At 40.0% G+C, this 7,597-nt stretch overlaps 1 pseudogene; it reads right to left on the bottom strand.

The window, feature by feature from the left end:
- Window positions 1–3,654: 3,654 nt before the first annotated feature.
- LOC101705984 (large ribosomal subunit protein eL6 pseudogene) lies at window positions 3,655–4,485 on the bottom strand (annotated as a pseudogene).
- Between the last annotated feature and the right edge of the window lie 3,112 nt (window positions 4,486–7,597).

Here is a 7,597-nt window from a genome sequence, read left to right as displayed (position 1 = left end):
AACAAAATGTTTGTAAACAGGGAGGGATGGAGGGGTTGAAGGGAGGGCAGGGGAAGGGGGAAAGTAGAGTTTCGGTAGGGTTAGAGTATCTAGATCAGTGGGAGGCTGATCCAATGCTTTTATTTTTCAAAAATATACTTGAGAACACGGTAACAAAATGTTCTCAAATCACTGCCTAGAACATTGGTTCAGCAGAGGTCACAACTCACATATCGTAAGTTTTGTGCTTTTTACCCTGAATTTCAGACTCCCAAGAAAGCATATTAAATGAAATTTGACTGAAGTACCATAAACAGCAACATCCTGTTAATGGAAACCAGTCAAGGAAGGGGCCATTGGGATGACAGGAAGCCTCGAATTAAATTTATCTTCTCAGAAAGGGAAAAGAATCAAATAGTAAATTGAATATGTGACCCCCAAACATCTATCCTCTTACATGCTGTGGATAAAGTATTAGTAGATGTATTTTTAGGCAATGAAAAATGATTTCCTTAAAAGAAATTGGCAAATGAGAACATAGTTAAGATGGGTCTTTATTCTTCCTGTGGCAGATGGCTCTCCCTGGTAGCAAATCAGGTGGATAGAGAGGGACATTATCTCTTTCATATTGTCAGGGGGCACAGAGCCACAGAGACTCAATATTACCCACTATTAACTGGTTAAAGCCCAAAGTGCCAATTGTTTCAGTGAGGATTTTTCCCCTTCTCACTCCCTCCTCCCCGCAACTAATTCAGTATGGAGCTTCCTCTGGGTTAAAAGTGGTCATTCTTAGGGCCAGAACTTGACTGATGACAGGGGAAACTGGATCAGCCAGCCTCTCCCCCCAGAGTATTCAGTATACACTTAGTGATCCTTCAGTTTCAAAGATAGAGCTACTTGGGTTGCCTCGCATTTGCATTTTAATAGTCTACCTGCTAATAGGCCTCTTGCCTTGAGACAGTCAAGAATTGAGGCAAAAGGAGAAAGACGAGATTTCTTAATGCTGCTAAAGTTTCTATTGTAGTTATAAAGAGGTGGAATTGGTGTGTTTAATTATTGTTGAAATATATGTCATTGCTTTTTAACTACCAAATCAGCGTCTGTCTCTCTTTCTTTAAATTCCAAATTGTCCTCAATATGCAACTTTGGTAATTAGAGGGCCACTCTGTGCATCATTCACAGATGAGTAAGGATGTTTAAATAATTAGATTAGAATAAAATGCACTTAAATCAGATCTGTTCTGTTTGATTAAGTCATGTTTTAATGCTGCAATACAATCTTTGGGAAGCATTTGTATGGGTGGAAGCCTAGGAGGATTTCTTATTGGGCTGAGAAGCAGGTGATTAAAGAGAGTTACTGAAATGTTGGGTGTAGCTTATTCCTTCCTCTATTTCTGCATTTGTCCTACCTTTGAAAAAAGGGGTTATTTAGGGTTGTTATCCAGGCACTAACAAAAGTAAAACTAAGTTGGAGATGATGGAATAGAAATAAATATTGACAACCATCCTGGGTCCTAATTCCAGAACTTTCCAATTGTAGGATCATTGGGCCCTGTCTATTCCATACTACCCATCAATAGCAGCTGTGAGAGGTTTATTTCTAGAGGGAAATTAGAAGAAATCCAGTGAGTTGTTAAGGGGCATCTTGAGAGTAAGGACAGAATTGTTCTCATAATCAAGGTTCATAGGATGTGAGGTGCATGGAAACACGTGGGCTTCCTCAGAGAGCAATCCAAACTTGGAGAGTCTTTGCACTGTTTGGGTTTACCATGAGCCAGGTTTTTTTCCCTACAAATGTGGCTAATTTAACTAAAATAAAACAAACAAACAAGCAAACAGATAGACAAAAAAAAAAAAAAATCAGGGTCAGGTCCCATGAGGAACTTCCAGAAATATTTAAAGCTTGCAGTTGTTAAAGAACAGGTATAATTCCTAATAGTAGTGCTTTTCTGTAGCATTACATGTAAAACCAGAAACTACAAGAAGTACATATAAATAGGTTCTTTCTGAGAAAGTACGTTTCATTAACTTGGAAAACACTACATGAAACAAAATGTATAGTGACAGTTCCTGGGCGACACTGCGCTCTGTGATTCTGAGTGGCAATTTTCCTTTGGCTTCCACCATGATGTGGGTCTGACTGCTAACTCCAAGGTGGTGACAGGGAGGGGACCTAAGAGATCCATGTGGAAGGTCTTTGATTCAGAAGGGAAGTCCACCAGTTCTCTAACCTGAGGTCAGGAAGGATAAGCAGAAAGGTGAGAGGAAATCCAACACTGCCGTCCTTGTTTTGCTCTTTCATATGAAGCTCCAGGGCGTCGGGTAGGGGCATGACAGGAATATCCAGATAGTTGTAAGGCCCCCCCAGGAACACTGGGGCTCATGTCAGTTTCCCATATACAATGTAGCTTAAGGAGACTGTAGACCAGTAGGAGAAGCCTGGAGTTAGCAAAGCCCGAAAAGTGTCCAAAAGAAACTACACTTGTGAGAAGAGTGCTACTCTGACATTTCTACAGACCTTTTCATGCCTGGTTTAGAAAAAGACGAATAAAAAAATCTTCTCTGGGATTAATCTTTTGACATATCTAACCCCACGCAGGCTCTGGAGAACTCCACTGTACACAGTAGTAATGTTTTAGCATTGTTATGCAAGCAATTTTGAGCTTGTGGACCCCAAGAGCATCTCTGGGAGCTCCCTAAATTTTTAATCACTTGACAATGTTGGGGTTGAGAGAAAGAGAACACAGTGTACAGGGCTTTGTGATTGGAAGTGAACACTCAAGGCCTAGACTTCTTGTGGAGACCAGTCCAGTGCTTGCTCAGATCCCCGACCCTTAATCCCCACCCCTGAACTCATGCTAAAAAGTTGCAATGATGGCTACACAGGAGAAGCTTCAGGCATCTGATATTTTTTCCTTCTTACTGGAGGGTCACTGGCAAGAGAACAGGGAGGAAAGGAGACTTCATGCATGTCTCGGGTTGTGTCATCAAAGCTGCTGTTTAAGAGTCTCTGCCCAGACCATATTGATTACACATTTAACCTGAAAGGTTTTTTTTGGTTGTTATTGTTGTTGTTTTTAATCAACAAAGCCTGAGCTGGTAGAACCACTTTAAAGAACATTCTTGTGGTTTCTCAAAATATTAAGCAGAGTTACCATGTCACCCAGCAATACCACCCCTAAGGATATGCTGCGAGAAAGGAAAACTGGTATGTGAATGTTCACAGCAGACTTATTAGTTAACAGACCAAAAGTGGAAGAGACTTATATGTCCATAAACTAATGAATGGATAAACAAAATGTGCATAAACTTACAATTTCAGAAAAGAAAGGACAATATACTGTTGGGGGCTGTCACAAGCTGCTACAAAGATGAGCCTTAGAGTACACATGCTAGTATGTGAGAGCTCGTCATAGATCGTATGCTATGTGATTCAGTTTATATGAAATGTCCAGAATAAGTGGTGTCAGAGATAGAACAGAGTAGCAGTTGCCAGGGCTTGTGGAAGGGGGAATAAGGAGTGAATATGGGGTTTGGGGTGATGATAATATCCTAAAATTAGATGTGATAATACTCCATGAGTATATTAAAATCCACTCAATTGAACACTTAAGGCACATTTTATTTTATGTTTTTCAATGTATCAGTTATTTAATTTGGTTCTTAGTAAGAAATTCAGAACACCAATTTGTGAGGGTATATTCCATTTGTCAGAGCAAAAAGGGATCGGATGTAGCCCCGGAGCTGAGGATTTTTGGTAAAATCTGCTAGTCCACCGCTCTCTGATCCACCTAGCGCTGCTCTGAAATCTGGGGTCTCTCTTCCTCGGTCTCAAAGATCTCACCCTCCTGGGGTCTGGGCTTCCGCAGCTGCTTCTTCTTGAAGGATTTTCACATTGCTGATAACAATTTTGGTGGAGGTGGCAATGACAAGCTTCTGGCGTGTTCTACTCAGAGGAACTCGATTAAGGGTAAGAGGACCAGTCACAAGTAGCAAGCCACTGGCCAGCTGCTTCAGGAGAACCGCTCTCTTGCCTCGGTGGCGCCCAGTGAGGATGATCAAGACAGTCCCAGGAGTTAGGGTAGCAAGAAGTTTCCTCACGTGCTGACTGAAGGGTTTTTTGCCGTGGCTCAACAGCTTTCGGAGCACATCTTCAGCAGGGTGGTACCTAGGCATTCTGTGAAGCTTAAGCACCTGGGCACTGCCATTCTTGTCACCACCAACTGGTTTTGTGACAGTAGCAAGAACCTTCTCCTCTTTCTTCTCAACCTTGGATTTAGCAGCTGAGTGCTTACTCTTGTACAAAGCCTTTCTACAATACATAGCAGATCGGGAGTATCTACCAATTCCTCTAACCACGACAGGGTTTCGGCCGCAGTGGGGCTGCCCCTTCTTGGAATTTTTAGCCTTCTTCACATTCTTTTTAACCATGCCAGTGGCATCAGCCTTCTTGGCTTCAGGTTTCTCCTCTTTCCTACTGGGCTTCTCAGCTTTTTCGCCTGCCATCTTGCAAGATGAGAAAGAGCTAAGGCACATTTTATAGCATGTAAATTATATCTCAATCTATTATTAAAAAACAATTTGTTGCTTAGTTTGTTGAATAGGACCTGAGAATTTAATAGAGAAAAGATTTGAGTTGTCATGAAATTGGGCTCAGTAAGTTTTGCTGAAAGATCAGTTATAAAAATTAAATGTACCAACTCCCCACAATGAATGGGATCATTATGGACTACAAACATGTATTAATAAAAATGTAAAAATTAAAATTCTACTCTTTATGAAAAAATGAAATCTATTTTTCTTTCAAATTCCAAAATGTTAATAGACTTTTTTCTTCCCACACATAGCTTCGCAGAGCTTTTACTTGAATGTCAACATGCTTGGTGAATATCCAAGGTTCTGTGTTCCCTGGTCCTCTGTGATCTCAGAGAATTTGGTGTGGATGTTTTAGCGTTCAGAGAAATCAGTTAGAGCTGCTATTCTTTCTTGACTTCAAGAGAAAAAAGAGGTTCTGCTGACATATGGAAGGAGAAACAACTTGGAAACAGAGTGAGGAGATAAGCACAGAATAAAACCATTTCATTTAAAGAAACCTGAAGATGAAGAAGAAGAAGAAGAAGAAGAAGAAGAAGAAGAAGAAGAAGAAGAAGAAGAAGAAGAAGAAGAAGAAGAAGAAGAGGAAGAAGGAGCCCCACATGAGCCTTCTTGGGTGAATATTGTGGCAGGCACATATCACAAACCACATCCCTGTCCTCCCAAGGATTCTGAGGCCAGTGTGATGTGTGGTGTAGCACACGGGCAATGGGGCTTAGTGACATTGCCTTGTTGAAAGCCAGACTCAAAAGGGTGTTGGGATGAAGATCTAGCCTGGGATGTCTCCTTGTTTCCATGCTCTTTTCTTTAAATTTTGCAAATGGAAAACATATATGGAAGAAATAGTCTTAGCTGAAGCCCATTTCAGGAGAGAACAGTAAGCGAACACAAGATCTGTGTAGGTGTTCGCCTTTGTTCTCAAAACTGATTTTGGATTGACTTAAGTATTTCTACCTTGATAAATGAAATTAACCTGTTGCCTATAAATTTCAAGCATACAAAGGAGAAAGAAAAATTCTGATTCTTTTTATTAATGAGCTTAATGAAGATACTTTCATTCTAGTAATAGGCTTTGGAATAGAGGAGGAACATGATCAATTACTTAATGGTTTCTGTCCTTTAGGTTTCAAATCTATTATTCAGGTTGAAACAGTTTTATACAACACCTTACTTCAAAAGACCACTCGATTGTTTTATCTCAGCTTCATTCAGCAATACAGAAATGAAGATCATCGATAGTTGCAAACTGATTTTGGATACCAGGTATGAAGTCTTTGGGTAAGCAATTGGATATGGCCTTAGATTACCCACATAAACCCATGTTATAATCATCTACTGGGATGTCAAAATAAGTAGCAAATACAATCAATAAGATTCTTATTAATAATATTAATGATAACATTTAATTAGGGGCGTCTATGGCAGAACAAAGAAAAAACATTTTTTTTCCTGGCCTTAAAGTGCACAAATAATCTCATGATTATACACACAAGCAGAAACAGTATTATTATTATTATTATTTTTTACCAGAACTCAAGCATAAATCTAAACTCAAGTTTGATGAACAATGTAAAGTTGATTGGGAGGAGGGGAGTTTTCTTTGTCATTGAGGGGGATATTAGGAGTCAGTATAGGAGTTTCATAGTGATACTGTCCTTGCAAGGAGTAGAGAAGAACTCTTTCTCTAAGTGATAGGACAGGTGAAATCTCTAAATATTTTAAAAGCAACCCAGCATATTTATTAATCATTCTGCCTAATGGTAGTATCTTTCCAAGTCTTGTGCATAATAATGGAATGATTTTCACTGGGATAGATGATTAAGTGTAAAATATAGCACAATAGGTACACTTATTTCAAAAGAGACAGGATTGAGTTAACGATATTTTGCTGATTTCATTATTTCTGTGTGACATGAAGCCAGGAGGAAAGAAAACCAGTGTTTATGGGTTGTGCTGTGAGCAGGTGGTGTTTCTTAGTGGTACCACCAAAGTTAGAGAGGAAAAGGAATACCTTGTTCAAGTAAGTTTGGAAAATGATGGGTTAAACAACTTTCTTTATTGCAAGACTTCTCAGAGCCTTGGATTAATATACATTGAGAATCTCCAAGAGAAACACAGAGCACGCAGTGCTTCCCAAACTTAGTTATTCCAGAATTTTTCTTGCTCTTATCATCCTTCCCTCTCAGTTTTACCTTTTAATTCCACATAGGGCAGCCGTTGCGACTGGTGTTTGATTGAATGAGTTTTAAGAATTGATCGTTTAGACTATGACCCAGACTTTTCTTATCAAGGTTGGTGACCAGGAAACAAAAATTTCTGACTGTGTGCAAAAGTGGACTTCTAACTACTTAGGCCCCCTCATCTCTGATTTCTCGCAATGAGTCTCTGCTCTCTGCCCTGTCCGGGTTAACCACTTGTTGTCTTTCTACATCTTCAGGTTCATAGCCAAAGTTGAGCTCTCACTTCTGATGGTTAACAGTGAATGTGGTGATTCCTGAAGCTCTGTGCACCTTGTCCCAGCAGCACCTGTATCTCAGCGTATTAGTCAGCATACCGTGGTGACAAACAGTCTCCAAATCTCACTTCTAACACTTCTTTTTTGTGTTAAATACCTCACTACTGTGATACTGTGTATTTATCATTTCCAGGACACAGTCTCAGGTGCAGTTTCCTTGGACAGGGCCTTCCTGTGGAAGAGAGGAAGGACAAGGGGAAGAACCAAATGAACAGTCACCTCTGAGGTTTCAACACAAACATGCTACATGTCATGCTGTTCACATAAGGCCAAAGCAAGCCATAGGCCAGGTCTGACCATGAGTCAGCTACAGCAAGTCACACGGCAATGGGCAGCATACCATCTCTCACAGAGAAGAAAGAATAAATGCTTATGAAAGATAATAAAAATTTGCACTCCCAGCTTGAAAAACATCTTAGCAGAACGTGCTATGTATATTGCTGGAACCTACTGTCAGCTTTTGGATTTTCTTTCTCTGTGCATAAGAGATGTCATTCTGGACACAAAACT

This window comes from Heterocephalus glaber, unplaced genomic scaffold, assembly GCF_053883595.1.
Source record: "Heterocephalus glaber isolate CG9 unplaced genomic scaffold, H.glaber_assembly_v1.0 deba00000331, whole genome shotgun sequence".
Taxonomy (NCBI): domain Eukaryota; kingdom Metazoa; phylum Chordata; class Mammalia; order Rodentia; family Bathyergidae; genus Heterocephalus; species Heterocephalus glaber.
Note: the sequence above shows the minus strand (reverse complement) of the source record. Positions and strands in the feature narration are given on the sequence as shown.